The 17,146-nt window shown below is 40.0% G+C and overlaps 1 long non-coding RNA gene across 1 annotated transcript in view; it reads right to left on the bottom strand.

Moving 5' to 3' along the window:
* Positions 1-299: 299 nt before the first annotated feature.
* The window catches only part of LOC134349542 (uncharacterized), a 73,155-nt gene continuing 56,308 nt past the window's right edge, over positions 300-17,146 (bottom strand). The window contains exon 3 of the long non-coding RNA XR_010018702.1: positions 300-1,681. This is a non-coding gene — a long non-coding RNA (uncharacterized LOC134349542). The remainder of the gene's footprint in view (positions 1,682-17,146) is intronic.

Genomic DNA, 17,146 nt, shown 5'->3' with positions numbered 1-17,146 from the left:
ATTATGTCCAGCTCAGGCCTTCGAGGATTGGAACGTTGTAGACATTACAGCCTTCATTCTCAAGAATGAGATCTAATGTTGGAGATCCATGTTTTGAGAAAAAACTAGGATGGAACTCGTGAGCCTGGAAAGTAGACGTACAAGAGCTGATCTTTCAGCAATATACAGGATAGGTAAGGACATTGAACAGTAAAACCAAAATATTATTTTATGGCAAAATTATGGAAATAAGATGAAGAAATAGCTTTATGCTCTTGCATAATTTTAAATAACATTTCCTTCAATATAAATAACCTGCAATGTTTATTTGATAGTGAATGCATTTACTGTGGACAATGTTCAAAAGTTAATAATTTCTCTTACTAACTAAAATATAACTAAAACATTGTTGATTTCACTTTATAAAATATTTCTGTGCCTCTTATTCTTCAGGCATCGTTAGGTGGTTAAGTTTCATGAAGAGCAAAACAAATGCGATTGACAGTCACGAAAAGCAAAATATTTCGATATGTTATAAAATCTTCCGGCTCCATAATATACCAAAATTAATTTATCTTTGAGAAGATTTAATTTTAGTCCCATTCTCAAAATAGTAGAAATTGTTTTCAGGTAGTTGTGCAGGTGCATTGTGGAAGTTTTGTTTCTGCTGTTAGTGTAAGCTAACACTACAGGTGCATTGTGGGAGATTTGTTTCTGCTGTCAGTGCAAGATAACACTACAGGTGGTGACTGAGAGTTTCTTCTTTTCCAATATTTGATGGGTTCCTGTCTTTCTTCACATCTCTGAGGTACCTCTGTGCAATATTTTATCTTTCTTGCCACATAATTTCTATCAGCAGAACTAGACAGCTGTTAAATTGTACGGGTGTTTGTGATCCATGTGTACAGTTTTCATTACCCTCCACCTTTCAGGGTAGTGTAACCTGGCTGTAGCTGAGTACTCAGACATCACTGGATGGTCAGAATGTGGGGCTTGTATTTTGAATTTCCAATTGCAAGGACACTAGTGTCACTGGGATTAGTATCAGGACTGATGAAGGGACTTGGCCAATTTTTCTCCATAAACGCTACCTGACCTTCTGAGTTTCTCCAGCAATTTGTGTGCATTGCTCCAGATTTCCATCATCTGCAGTCTCCCTTATATTTACCATTTTGTATTTATTTCAAAATAAAAGTCAAAGTCAAGTTTCTTGTTTCCTGCACAAGTACATATATGTACAGGAGCAATGGAAAATGTACATGCAGCAACATCACAGGCACATAGCATTGAAGGCACAAGATTCACAAGATTAAACATAAATTTATATAAAATCATGCACAATTAGAACAGGAAAAAACACAAAGTCCAGAATGGTAATGGTCAGTTTACTGAAGGAGTGAGCAGGTTGCTTCAAGAACTGAATAGCTGAAGAAAAGTAGATGTTCTTGAACCTGATAGTGTGGGACTTCAGGCTTCTGTATCTTCTGCCCACTGGTAGCTGTGGGAAAATGACATGACCCAGATGGCATGGGTCTTTGTTGAAGGATGTTCACTTCTTGAGGCAACACCCCGTAGATATTTCTGATGATGGGAGGGATGCGCCCATTATGTGTTTACTGTATATCCAATTTCCAATGAAGGTCGTATTTTCCTTTTGAGTTGGATCACCGTATGGTCTGTAGCCCAATATGAAGTCAGTCGTCTGAAAGAAGATAGAGTTTTAATTTATGTAGTTTTTAACAAGCTTTACTGTTGAAATGTACTTATTGTCTTAAAGTAGGCAACAGCCACTCAAAAGACTGCAGATTCTACAAACAATAACAAGATAAATTACCAGATAATTATTTCTAATTCAGAGGGAAAAAAACACAATTCTCATTATCCTTTGAATAATTCCTCAGGATCTTATACCTCCTACTGGAGAATATTCTGGGCTTCAATTCAAGGCATCTTTTGAAAAATGGCACCTCTGTTAATGCATGTACCACGCAGTGGTGCTCAGTTGTCTGGAATGAACACAAGTGTATAAGTGAAAGATCAGATGAAATCTATTTCTGACCTCTGCCCATGTCAGGAAGAGATGAAACTGAATCTGGATTCAGTGATGAGTCTAGGGTAGAATGAGAGTTCACATGTACTAGTATCTGACCAGCTGTGTGTACTGACTTCCGTTCTATAATGCACAAATGGAGTAGCCAGAAATACACTGAGCCCGACACTGCAGCTAGGATATGGATATGGCACTCCTTGGAACTATGAGCAAGCTCTTCGCTAACCTGGACCATTACGGAACCAGCATTTTCAACCTTTCATTCTACAGATGACAACCTCAACATTTTACTTACATACTGTCACCCAATGTGCTTTTGTACATGTGAACACACACAGACACACAATGTTATATGTGGCATATGCATGATCTTTTAATCCAAAACTCTGAGATATTTCTAGAATTTTTTACTTGAAATTTTGTTTGCAGTGATACTACTCATTGAATATTAAACATGCCAAGTTGTTGTGAATCTTTTCTAAAATGTCATGTGTACTCATATCAATGCATTTTTAACTGCATAATTAGAAAATTATTCAAAAAAAGAACATTTGGTTTGCTCAGACACTACCAAATCCAAGCTATGTTGCTTTCTCATCATTAATTTATGCACTTGTAAATGCTCAATAAATTGATGCTGTATTATGGATTCTAATTACTTGTCCAAGTTAATGTTAGACAAACAAGTCTTTGATGTTCAGGTTCAATTTGCAAATTTATGGAGAATCAAAACCTGCAACCAGTTCCTTACCATTTGCCTCACCATTGCCCTTAGCGTGTTAGGGTGCATCCTATCAGTATCAACTAACTTACTGGTGTTTAGTCTTTGGTAGAACAAGACATTTTACATCCACACATTTGCCCCCAATAAATTCAATGGGAATGAAGATCAAATTCTGCATAAATCATGATGCTAGTAAGCTTTTGCCCACTTTATGTTCCTATTTAAGAGTGGTTTCATTCTCATTCATTTTGAATTTTATTTATTCTTACTGTCAACTAACATTTTTCTACATTCTCTTCCTTTGTATCATTAGTCATAATTCCACCTTATTTATGAATTAAAAGAAAATCAAATGTTTACTTAAAAATCAACACCTTCATCTCCCATAACAATTTTTTCCATCATTGTTTGTCTCCTGATTTTGCTTCATTTTGGTGTTAATTTCCATTTATCAATTTGTTGCAATGTATTTTTAACTTCTAGGAATAGATATTCTCTGTACATTTCTGTTTTGATAGATTTTACTCTACTGATCATTTTGTTTTACTGATTTTTTTAACCTGCTTGATTCCAAACTATGCTGAACTGTGACTTCTCCCTGATGCTTTACTCTTCATTACTTAGCTATCATTTACACGTCACGAATTGTGAATACAAGGTTATGTAGACCTTTCCAGGTGTTTATGGTATGTATGAGCTGAACTGGTTGCCGTTGTCTAACAGCATCAGGGTAATTTCTTTTGTCCTCTCTCTAGACAGTGAGAATCCTGTTACAAAGGCATTTTTCAAAAATTTCTGCATGTGCACTGCGTCATTTTCCAATCATTTAAATATGACAAGATTTTGCATTTTAAATGTACATTGTGTGATTGGCAGCTGAGGCTTCAATAAGAAAGCAGTCAAAAATCAGCAGTCATGTCTTTTAATGCTCCAACCCCATTAATTTGGTGGAGATACACTCATTTATGGGTTCAGTTTCTACATGTCAGCAGGACAATATGGTTCCTTTTGAAATATTTATAATCTGTTGATTTTTTAATGGGAGAATTGCATTTATGTGGACTAAAATGCAATGGGAATGGACAGTTCTTGATATTCCCTAAGTTCCTAAGGCGGCGCCTTCCAGACCCACGACCACCACCATCTAGAAGGACAAGAACAGCAGATACTTGGGAACATCACCAAATTTCTTGGTGTTCACCTGGCGGAGAATCTCACCTGGTCCGTCACACCAGCTCCATAGCAAAGAAAGCCCAGCAGTGTCTCTACTTTCTGCGAAAGCTGAGAAAAGTCTATCTCCCAACCCCCATCCTCACCACATTCTACAGAGGTTGTATTGAGAGCATCCTGAGCAGCTGCGTCACTGCCTGGTTCGGAAATTGCACCATCTTGGATCGCAAGACCTTGCAGCGGATAGTGAGGTCAGCTGAGAAGATCATCGGGGTCTCTCTTCCCGCCATCACAGACATTTACACCACACGCTGCATCCGCAAAGCAAACAGCATTATGAAGGACCCCAAACACCCCTCATATAAACTCTTCTCCCTCCTGCCATCTGGAAAAAAAGCACCGAAGTATTCGGGCTCTCACGACCAGACTATGTAATCGTTTCTTCCCCCAAGCCATCAGACTCCTCAATACCCAGAGCCTGGACTGACACCAACCCACTATACCCTCTACTGTGCCTATTGTCTTGTTTATTATTTATTATTATTTATTGCAGTGCCTGCACTGTTTTGTGCACTTTATGCAGTCCTGGATAGGACTGTAGTCTAGTGTAGTTTTTGTGTTTTTTTCTTATGTAGTTCAGTGTAGTTTTTGTATTGTTTCATGTAACACCATGGTCCTGGAAAACATTGTCTCATTTTTACTATGTTCTGCACCAGCAGTTATGGTTGAAATGACAATAAAAGTGACTTGACTTGACTTGGAAATACCCCTCCAAATCACTCACCATCCTGACTTGGAAACATATCACCATTCCTGCATTGTCGCTGGGTCAATGTCATGGAATTCCTTCCCTAACAGCACTGTGGGTGTACCTACACCTCAGGGACTGCAGTGGTTCAAGAAGGTGGCTCATCACCACCTTCTCAAGGGCAACTAGGGATGGGCAATAAATGCTGGCTTAGCTGGTGATGCCCACATCCTGTATATGGATAAAAAAGTTATCAGTGAGTCCAGCATTCCATGGGTTCGCTTAGGAAAAAATGTTCTCTTTTCTGCCTCGCTATATTTGAACTGCAGAAGACCACTTAGGAGAAACAGCAACTTATACAAGAATTTATCTGCAGAATCTAAAGGTCAAAATGCACCTTGCCAGTGTGGGTGTCATGTGACTGATCTGCATTTAAAAATTTTAAAATGCCCATCATAATAAAATTGACTGTAAATAACTATTTTGATTAGATCGATTGTCAATTGTATTCTATAATTTCTTTAAAGCCTGCATTTGCACAACAAGGAAAATTTCATTCCGGAATTCTTCAGCAGTAAAAATTCATACTAGCACCACTACTGGGAAATTAATGATCAACTGACATCTATTTAAATGTAAAACCATTATAAGTAACCTATTAATTTTTATCCTTTAAAACAGTATGTCCGATGTTGGTATAAGTGTGGTAACTATAGTTTCATATTTTGTCAATGAAAGGGATAATTAAGCATTGGGCATTGCTTTTGTTCTTTTTCATTGAGGTTTTAACCCACAGTAATTTCAGATGAAAACCCTGTGCCTTTGTGCACATTATTTAATCCTTGTATGTATGCAGGCTCACACGTCCCTGCAAACAATTAAATCACCCTGACCCACTCTGGGACAGCAGACCTGCAAGTGTTATGTGAGCAGTTCTCCTCCCCTGCTAAGTATTATTGACAAATCCATCAAAGCCAGTGATGCATTGGCTTCCACCTACCCCAGCAGGACACTAGGGCAACTGTGACATGCTGTCACCGTGGTAACTATTGCTGAAGTGAACAGCCTGTTGGGAAGATGACCTCTGTTGGCAACATGCCTGGAGGTGTTATATTCGTGTGGCAACCATGTCACCAGGGTCCAAAGGAGAGGCCTGGTGCCCTGCGATTGATCTCTTCAGCTTAAAAGTTATTGATCGCTCCAATTTGCAAGAATTTATTATATTGATACTGAACTGATTAACATTTCATGCCAGAACTGTTCAATGTGTGCTTGTAACAGCTTTTAATGATTAATTGACTTTTATGATTCCATCTCAGTGCTGTCAGCTGTGAACTGTGGGCAGATTCATTCCCAAACTGCCTGTCCTGTGACACATGAAAAATGATTGAAGACCTGGGAATCTATTGCTCTTGCTGTCTATATTTTTTTATGAAAGATAAACAGTAACAATAAATCGATGTTTGACTCAGAGTTTAGTCTGGAACAATACTTTAAATTTATATCATAACAGTATTTAATAAATAGTTACTATGTTCTGAAACAAGTTAAATAAGTTTAGTCAGGGCTCTGTTCACAAGATAGTATATGTGAACTTCAAAATGCAAGTGTAAAGTAATTTATCTAAAAAAGGTATATAATTTTAAAAAATTGCCATCAGTATAAAAAAGATAAGTCTGAGCTCTAAAGTCACAAAGTTCTTAAATTCACTGATACTTTCTACAGAATGATACAAGATGATTGCTTGAATTGGAAGCCATTCTTCCTCATGTGCTGTCACTCCTTGTAAATTAAGTCTAGCACCATTAACCAGTAGAACACTCCTAGACTAAGACTACTTCCATGATAAGGAAGATGAATAGGGCAGAAAAATGGTTCAAAAGAATATGTGGGCTTCTTTGAAACTCCATAAACTAATTTAAATTACCTCTTTCTCTATGAGATTGCTTTTAAAACTAACAGCAATTTGTTGATCTGAGCTAATATATCCTTAAGTGGCTTAGTGCCAAATTTTGTTGCTATCACTCCTCTAAGTATCCTCTGGTATTTTACTACACAAGAAACGATAAATAAGTGCAAATTGAGTTATGGCTCAAATATGTCCTGTGTCCAAAATGCCGCACCCTTAATGCCAACTGTGCCAGATTTCAAACCTTGGACAATATATACATAAAAGATTTTGAAAAATTATCCATCTTTGTACCAAACAAATAGACAGTGAATTACATTTCCTTTTTGCAGTGCTACCCAAAGGGGCATCTGCTGGTCTTTGTGGGATTGAATGCGGCAAAGTAAAGTAACGAGTGTAGAGGTTGGGTGGTTCAGATCTGGTAGGGTAGGGTCAAATTTAATTTGGGTCAATTCAGAATGAAGAAACTGGTCTGGTTCACAACTGTAAACAAAACATTGACACTGATAATTAGTCCGACACAAAACAGGGAACAGGTGCCAAAACGTACATTTGAAGGAAGCAGTGGTCCTGCTCGGGTCTTCAGGCTACTTTCCAGAAAAATGCAGTTCCTGGTGAACAGGTGTATGACCTTGCTTTCTATTGGGTGATTTCTGAAAAGGGAACTGAAACTACAAACTATTAAAAGGTGCACAATCTTACTGGCAAGTTCATTGATGTAGGAAATGCAAAGAATGAGAAGAGGCAGCAGTATCTTAGCCTCTGTTTTGAAATTGCACCTTATAGGAAAGGTTTTTAAGAACCAAGACCATGGGAATGAATTTCCATGTTAGTTGGTTAGCTTGCCTCCTGCAGAATTTGCAATATACGTGGATTTCATGACACTTCTTCTGAAATTAAAGCAAGTGAGTGAAAGAGTCCCCAAGAAATTTTTCTTTTATATGTACACACAAAGCCCATCTCCCTGGACCTACATTTATGGATTACCTATTTTGTGAAATTTCACAAGAAACCTGCCTTTGGCATCTCCACATGAAAGACACTAAGATTTGTGCAATAAAATACTTCCAGAAACCTGCATGAAACATCTGCCAGAAAAACTAGTTTTGCAGTTCATTCTTGCTTTAAGCAAGTGAACTGTGTCATGATTAACTCCTTTGTCATTTTCTACAGACACCCACCAGAAAGAGAGCACACAAACTTTCCCACATGACAGCTTTCTCAGAGTCCAGGAGATTATAGTTGAAGCCATATTTTTAATCCTAGTCGAAATGGAGAAGGTAATCCTGCACTAATGTGCAGGAAAATTGTAGAGTAATCCAGGGACCACCAAATTTACTCTGTAGCATTTCTTGCACCTAAATCTCACAAAATGTTGCGAGATGGCTTTTGTGAAATTAAGCCTGTGTGTTGTACTGTGGGCTTATGAGGCTAATTAGAAATACACATGCAACATCAAAGTGCATATACAGGTTAAGCATCCATTATCCAAAACAATTGGGGACAAAAGAGTTTCGGATTTCAGATTTTGCAATATTTGCATCTATATACCGAGATAACTTGGGGATAGGGCCTGATCTAAACACAAAATCCATTTCTATTACATATATAACTCATGCACAGCTGGTGTGTAACTCATAGAATGAACAGTCTGCAGTCAGAGAACAGTCTAACATGATGGAGGTGGGTCTTCCACTGACTATCAGAGATGAATGACCACCCCGACTGTGCCTATTACCAGGTTCCAGCATTGCGATTAACTTCATATCCACCAACGATTTCAAACAACCGCCCATTCCACAGCAACTATGATGGGGGAAATAGTTCTATATAATAAGGATCTGATGCTGAGGCTTTGTAAGACACTAGTGAGGCCTCACCTTGAGCATTATGAACAGCTTTGGGCCCCTCATCTTAGAAAAGATGTGCTGGCATTGGAGAGGGTCCAGAGGAAGCTCACAAGGATGATTCCAGGACTGAAAGGGTTATCATACAAGGAATGTTTGATGGCTTTGGGTCTATACTCACTTGAATCCAGAAAGGTGGGGGGGGATCTCATTGAAACCTTTTGAATGTTGAAAGGCCTCGACAGAGTGGACGTGAAAAGAATGTTTCCCATTGTAGGAGAGTCTAGGACAAGAGGGCATAGCCCCAGGATAGAGGGGTGCCCTTTCAAAACAGAGAAGCAGAGAAATTTCTTTAGCCCAAGGGTGGTGAATTTGTGGAATTTGTTGCCACTTGCAGCCGTGGAGGCCAGGTCGTTGGGAGTACTTAAGGCCGAGATTGACAGGTTCTTGATTGGACACGGCATCAGAGGTTACGGGGAGAAGGCCAAGAACTGGGGTTGAGGAAGAGATAGAAAAAAAGAATCAACCACGATTGAATGGCGGAGCAGACTCGATGGGCCAGATGGCATAATTCTGCTCCTGTGTCTTATGGTCTTATAATATTTAATATAAATATAATAATTCTAATTAATATTTTATTGATGCTTTGCTACATGCTTGAATGCTTGGTGGGGGGTGCGGGTTGTTGCCGTGCTACTGCGTGTGCGTGGGAGGGGGAGCTGGGGGGGCTTTGGAGTTCTAACATTTAACTGTCATTCATTCTTTGGGGCACTCCTTTGTTTTTGTGGATGCTTGCGAACAAGAATAATTTCAGGACTTATTTTGTATACTTTTCTCTGACTTTAAATGTACCTATTGAAATCTATTAATAATTTTGTGCATGAAACTATTACCTTCAATTTTGGGTTCACCATTATGGATCTTTCGTTGTTTCATGATCAACATACTGCTAAGTGGCATGTGTTCACTCCAACGCTGATGAATCCACTCTTTCAATATACAATTGAGATCTTCATTTTTTTTGCTTTATGCAGTGCTTTTCTATTTTTCATTAACTTCTGATTAATACAGATATGAGGTCTCTTCTTAGAACTGTCTGTGGTGCGCAGAGACCTGTGCATCACCTGTGAACCTTCCCAGCACCTTGTGGAATTATCCATTTGTTAAGTCATGTCAACGCTCAAAAAGAAAATTTTGGATTTCGGAGTATTTTGGATTTTGGAATTTTGGATAAGGGGTACTCAACCTGCACAAGAACTTCCATCTGAGCAGCTGCATGATCTGTCCATCATTAAGGTACCCCCCCTCCCCACTGCCCACCACCACCCAGGACATGCCCTTTTCTCATTATTACCATATAGGAGGTTGGATGCTTGAAGGCACACACTCAATGTTCCAGGAACAGTTTCTTCCCCTTTGCCAGCTGATTTCTAATGGACAATGAACCTATGAATACTACATCACTACTTTTTATTTCTATTTTTTTGCACTACTTATTTAAAATACTTACTGTAATTTAGTATTTTTCAATATTATCATGTATTGCGTTGTACTGCTGCCGCAAAGTAAACAAATTTCACAACATATGCCGGTGATATTAAACCTGATTCTGATTCTGAGTATATCCTTGGCTGATGGTGCAACAATTTTGTTGCTAAGTAGAGTGCTGATGGTCAATGTGATGAATTCCTGGCTTCCAAACTCAATTATTTAAAGAGCTGCACTTATTTTAGCCCTCATTCTATCCCTATCTCATTAAATGGGGTGAGCTGCAGACCAAATCTGTTGTGATGGAAATGTAAAACTTTAGTATACAATCAAGGAACATTGAGGAATATCAGTGAGGTTCACACTTTAAATTGCACACGTGTTATCAGAACATCTCATGCTCGAAGACGACAAAGTAGTAAGTAATCTCCTTGATGGCAGTGATAAGCTGGAGCAGAGCATAAATGAAGAAAGGATGTCAGAGCCCCATTACAAGTGCCAGGCTATTTGCATTTCATGTGAGTGTTGCTTAAAGGGGGAAATAAAGAGCATTTCTTTTCTCTTAGCTATCAGATGGCCAATAAGCTCAACACACAGACACATGCTGCTTTTGTGATGAAAGCAATGTGTTTTATTTTCCTGGTACAACTCATTTTCATGGTTAAGACTCTTTCTTGTTTGCCTTGTTTCAAGTCTTTATATTGGGATCAGATGCAGCGCCACAGCAAAGGTGAAAGGTGAGCAGTACCCTGCAGCTATGCCAGTGTTGAGGACCCTAGGTCATCCTTGATTGGAAAGGTCTTGATGTTATTTGTTATCTCTTTTCCTTCAGGTTTTGCCAGAAATACTGTGTACTGCTAGCTCATGAAGAAACCTCTCAAGATGCCCTGTAACTCCAGTAGGAGAATACATTTATGATCCTCAATGGTAACCATGATTTATTAACCATAATTTTATTTATTACCTATTTATAGAGACATTGAAATTCTCCTTTATGTAACCTATGAGTTTTCCTCATGCATATTTTTGCTTTTCACTTTCTTTTCTCATTCACATCCTCACTTCTTGTATCCTGCTTGATTCCCAACTGTATGATCCAACTACATAATCGTATTCCTTTCTGTTTCATTTTAATGTCCATTTCTTTGACTGTGATTCTTTGGATGCTTTTGTTCCTATGCTGTGACATTTTTTTTTTCCTTTCTGGGAGGTTAGAATTAAAGGTACAGACAAAATTCTCAACAAGAGAACTGTACTCTCCCTTACTTTTGTAAGTGTTTTATTTTAGTGTATATTATTATATTGTGAAATAATTTAACTGATGGATATAATTTTCTATAAGTAAAGTACAAGATTACTAAGCTTTAGGTAAAAGAAGACACCAGAGCAGAAACTTGTTTTCAGGACACCTGAGTCAAGTAATGGAACGTGTCGAAAGTAATGTGAACACTGCTGTGAAAGAGACTATATTCAGCTTACTGAGAGACTTTGTGAGCTGACCTGATGAAGTAATGGCAACAGAGACAGTGATTTGAATTAGCATTAAAGAAATAGCAGGAACTGTTCATGGGAACGAAGATTTTAAAGATAGACTAATAAGGACATTGGTGCTTCATTGCCATCTGTTTATGGAAATTATAATGGTGACATTCCTTGTGATTTGGGAAATGTTTGCAGCTGAGATTGAAGAAGAGAATTCTCTGAAGAGAAAATCACACAGGAAAATCTTACATTGGGAAGTACTCGATGAGTGCTTTTGAGCATCAGGTTGAAGGGAGCAAAGTGAGCCTTTTCTAGCTCTGGCAACCTACTGGAAGGGATAGAGGAGTGATAGCCTTTTCCCAAGAGGAGTCTTTATCTCAAACTTAATTTCAGTAGGATAAAGCTGGGTTAGAAATCTTTGCTTAGTAAGATGGGAGTGTGATGAATATTCATTTCTTGGCAAGTTGGCCTCTTTCCCTTTTTTGAATTTGGCTAATCTTGCTTTCTAAATGCAGCATCTGCCACGTGTAACTAATGTAAGTAAGCTTCCAACTAACAGTTGTTTGACTTCTGGTCATAAAGTGAAGTCAGTCTTCAGTTTCTCGAAATGTAAGTAGAAAACTCTAATCACCTCAAGATTAAAACAAGTATTGTCTAAATACCAGCTTTGTGGATGGTAGACATTTTGTCTGATAGAAGTAATGTTTAGCAGCTCACTATACCTGATTTATTACTGCTCAAGATGCAGTATAAGACAATGGGTTGTTTCAAACAGACAAGCTGACTCTTAGGTTGCTTGGTTCAAGGAAGCTTGCAGAACAGATGCATCATATTATTTAGCATATCAACAACTATGATGTGTTTATAGTTGAAAGGTTTTATGTACTCAAGGAAGTTAGCTTCATAGCTTTACAGCATTAACGGTAGGTAGCTGAAGAACCATGCCTCCAAAATTATCTTAGACCATTTGTGTTGCAAGGATATCTGAGGAAATATCATATATGTGTGAAGTCATCCAAGTAGTAGAAAAAGGGTACAAGTGTGGAGAACAGTTCAGGCTTATTAGGAGTGTTTGAAGAACATCTAGAAGAATGATAGGAAGACAGGATGAATAGAATCGATTCCTCTAGCTTTGCTTTCTGCAAAGCCGAATCATGGTATGTATCAGGGTATCATGATCGTCCGTATCATGGTATGTCTTTTCAGTTTACAGCATAGGAATTGTACCTGTGTTTTGGAAATCCTTTGAGTTTAAGAAATGTTTTGTATTTTAGAAATGCTTTGTAATTGGGAAATAAATGCTTAAAGTAGAAATCCTCTGTGAGTTTTAAATATGTTTTGAGAATGTTTTGATTCAAATGTGTATAGCTATAAATAAATGAACTGTATTTAAAACTACATTATTAGCTGGCAGTATCTTCTCCTGGGTAGGGTTGAGAGACCCTCTGCTCATATAATAGATATTGGCAACTAAAACTCACCGTGGCGAATAAACAGGGAAGTAAACAAGTATTTGAAGACTGGGTAGTTACAGTATTAATTCCCTTTAAAGTTCAAAGTAAAATTTATTATCAAAGTACAAACGTGTGTACATTTATGTCACCCTGAGATTCATTTCCTTTTGGGGATACTCAACAAATCTATAGAATAGTAACTATAACAGGATCAATGAAAGATCAACCAGAGTGCAGAAGATAACAAACTGTGCAAATGCAAATATAAACAAATAATAATAAATAATGAGAACATGGGACGAAGAGTCCTTGAAAGTGATTTCATTGGCTGTGGAAACATTTCAATGACTGGACAAGTGAAGTTGAGTGAAGTTATCCCCTTTTGTTCAAGAGCCTGATGGTTCAGGTATAATAACTGTTCTTGAACCTGCTGGTGTGAGCTCAGAGGCTCTTGTGCCTTCTTCCTTATGGCAGCAGCAGGAAGAAAGCATGACCTGGTTTCCCTCTGCTGAAGTCTATAATCAGTTGACATTGAGTGAGAGGTTGTTGTTTTGCCACTACTCAGCCAGATTTTCAATCCCCCTCCTATATACTGACTTATCAACAACTTTGATTTGGCCCGTAACAGTGATATCATCAGGAAACCTGAATATGGCATTGGAGCTGTGTTTAGTCACACAGTCAGAAGTGTAAAGCAAGCAGAGCAGGGGGCTAAGCACACAGCCTTGTGGTGCACCTGTGCTGATAGAGATTGTGGAGGAGATGTTGTTGCTGATCTGAACTGTCTGGGGTCTGCAAGTGAGGAAATCCAGGATCCAATAGCCTAAGGAGGCATTGAGACCAAGGTCTAGGAGCTTATTGATTAGTTTAGTGAGAATCATCATGGCTATTTATATCTGATAGTGCCTAAGATCATTGTTTGAGTTTAGAACCTTCAAGGTCAGCAAACCCAATACCATCACATAACACCCTAAGCAGGCAGTTGTGAATGACAGGAAAGGAAAGTCAGCTTGACTAACCTTACAGATTTCTTTGCAGAGAAATAACAGAAATAGCAAAAGGAATGTAACGTAGGAGAGAAAATGTTTGGGTTATACAATGAAGCTGCATTTGAACCGAACAACCTGCAGATTGTGGTAATCTGAAACAAATGCAGAAAATGCACTAAGTCAAGCAGCATCATTGTGGAGGGAAATAGAGTCAACATTTAAATCAACTTCCTTCTTTTGGGATGATGCCAAAGTGACATAAAGGTTCAAAGCAATTGCTGAAGGACATTTCTGTAGAATGAAAACTCATTTGTATCTTTGGTGAACAATTACATTTTAAAGGTCAGAAAAGCTATCAAGAAGTACTGATATTCCTGTTTTCCTTTGTACTATTTTTACAGATTATATAATTGTTGTTTTTCCAGATGGCTTATATCTGTGAAAGGCTGCTCATAATTAAATGAATTTGCTTTCTCTCATGCAGCTACCTTAGGACGATCCTAAGCCATTTAAATACCAGGACAGTAAATAGGCCCTATTGCAAAGTACTACAGTCATGGTGAGAAGGTGTACACTGATCCACAGGAAGCTAGGAGCAGAAGTAGGCCACCAGTCCCCAAATGTGTCCTGCTATTCAATATGATCTTGACTGATCTTACGTTGGCTTCAGCTCCTCTTCTGTGTCCACTGAGGAATGGATCAAGAATGTTGAAAATATTGTCTGGGTGATTGGCCCTGCCTCACAGTGTCATAGAGCATTACAACGCAGAAACAGGTCCTTTGGCCAGTCTAGTCCAAGCCAAACTATTATTCTGCCTAGTCCCATCGACCTGCACCTGAACCATTGCCCACCAAACCCTTCCCATCCATGTAATTATCCAAACTTATCTTAAATATTGAGATCAAACCCACATCCACCACTTCCACTGGGACAATCTCACCACCCTCTGAATGAAGGTAATTTGACATATTTTCTATCAAACCTGAGAAATACGCTGAAGAGGTTTGACATTCAACCATTCTCTACCATTGAAATTAATAGTGACAGTGCCTGCACCAGCTCCAAACTGGCACAACATTGCAAATAATTCCTCACTTCTTACAATGGCAATATTCCCAGTATAAGTAGGAGGGAATTGTTGCAATATTTTGGCTTTCAAGAAGAGTTAATTAGCACAAAACATGGGAGAAACCACAGAAAACCGCAGGCCACAGTTTAGGACCTGCATTTATTTGGAGATTGCCATTATTCACCTACATGCAATGAAATGTAAGCAATTTGGTGGGTAAATGCCAACATTACCTACAAAATCTGAGCCAATGTACCTGTATTTTCAAAAGGTATCTAAAGTGCAAGGGTGCTCTCCATGTATGTGTCACAGACAGTTTGTCTCCTGAAGCTCCTGGTAGGCAAGAATATGCCTTTATTGGCATATGTGTTGGCCAGATTATATTTAATTTTAGTTAATGATTCCATCCAGAACATATTTACCCTGCTGTTCAATGCATCTTCCAAATCTGCACACAATAGCACATAAATAAAGAAAGCAAGAAAGGTGAGATTTGACATCCCCCTTCTCCCCCCACCTCACTCCACTCCAATACTCAGTTCAGTTCTGAGTTCAGAAACAGACATGGGTTATATTTAGCTAAGGCACCAGATCCCACTTCATAACTAACAAGAGAAAATCTTCAGATGCTGGAAATCAAAACAACACACATAAAATGCTGGAGGAACTCAGCATGCCAGGCAGCATCTGTGGAAGAGTAAGTGGACAATGTTTTGGGCTGAGACGCTTCATCAGGACTGGAAAAAGAAGATGAGGTCAGAGCCAGGGCCAGGACTTGACTTGGTGCTAGAATGCCGCCAGGGATAGGACTTGACTTGGTGCTTGAATGCCGCCAGGGTCAGGACTTGACTTGGTGCTTGCATGCCGCCAGGGTCAGGACTTGACTTGGTGCTTGCATGCCGCCAGGGCCAGGACTTGACTTGGTGCTTGAATGCCGCCAGGGTCAGGACTTGACTTGGTGCTTGAATGCCGCCAGGGCCAGGACTTGACTTGGTACTTGAACGCCCCTGGAGCCAGGACTTGACTCGGAGCCTCCAGGCAGTGGCGAGCTCTCGACTCGGCCTGGGAACAGTAGACAGCGGTTCTTGATTCCCTCCGGCGGGTTAACTGATGGACCCACCTCGGTGAGGAAACCTTGCAGGCTCACTTTGGTGAGGTAACTTGACAGAGTTGCTCCGGTGAGGAAAGGCGAATTACCAGCACTCGCTTCGGGCGGAGACTAGGCTTGCTCCGGCCAGATGACATTGGCACGCCGTACCTTGGTGACTTGGCAGACGCTCCCACACCGAACGGCTGAAAGCCGGAGACTATAAACTACCGGTTCAGTTGCGCGTTAATTGCCTCTAATCACCAAAGTCGAGGGACACGGGAAAACGGGGAATCAATGGTCCGGATCGTAACATAAACAAGGTAAATTTAAAGAGACCCCAATCTGGACCATGACAGTACCCCCTCCCAATGGGAGCCTCCAGGCAACCAACAGATTTGCCTGTATTATCGATGACCCGGGGGGGGGGGGGGGCGGCGGGATTTGGCCGGCGGGCAAAACAAAACAACACCTTGACTTTCACGCTGACAAGAGTTTGGAAAAACTGTCTGTGTTGGCGAGAGCATTCTGTCACAATGGTGGGGCATTGGGAGCAAGGGTGGACCCAAATGCAAGACATGTCTTGTGAGGTTACTTAGATTGAGTTTATTGTTCGATACCAGGAGAGCAAGGCAGGAGCAGGAAATAGCGAACTGGACAAGGACTGAGGACTACGACTAGGCTTGGACCAAGGGTCTGGGCTTGGACTCAGAATCGGCTCCCAGAACTAAAGGAGACATGAAGAGGCTAGGGTATGGACTCTGAGCCAGAGACTGGCCAAGGACCCAGTACCTGGGTCTTGCCTCGGGCTCGGACCCCAGAGCCAGGCATGGACATGACATGAGCAAGGGAGAGGAGGAACATGGGAACACAGAGCCTTGGTCTCGGGGAGCAGGTACATGGAACCATGGACGCATACACAGAACACAGAGTCGTGACCCCTCCTTGGGTACAGGTCATAGGGCTGGGACTCATGATCCTCCGCGGGGCAACGGCAAGACGGCCTGACTTACCCCACGGAGGCGAGGACAAGACAAGACAAGACATGACTCCCCACGGGGCAACAGCAAGACGACCTGACTTACCGCACAGAGGCGAGGACAGGACAAGACATGACTCCCTGCGGGGCAACGGTAAGACGGCCAGACT

This window comes from Mobula hypostoma, chromosome 7 (assembly GCF_963921235.1).
Source record: "Mobula hypostoma chromosome 7, sMobHyp1.1, whole genome shotgun sequence".
NCBI classification, from domain to species: domain Eukaryota; kingdom Metazoa; phylum Chordata; class Chondrichthyes; order Myliobatiformes; family Myliobatidae; genus Mobula; species Mobula hypostoma.
This window is presented reverse-complemented; position numbering and strand designations above follow the sequence as displayed.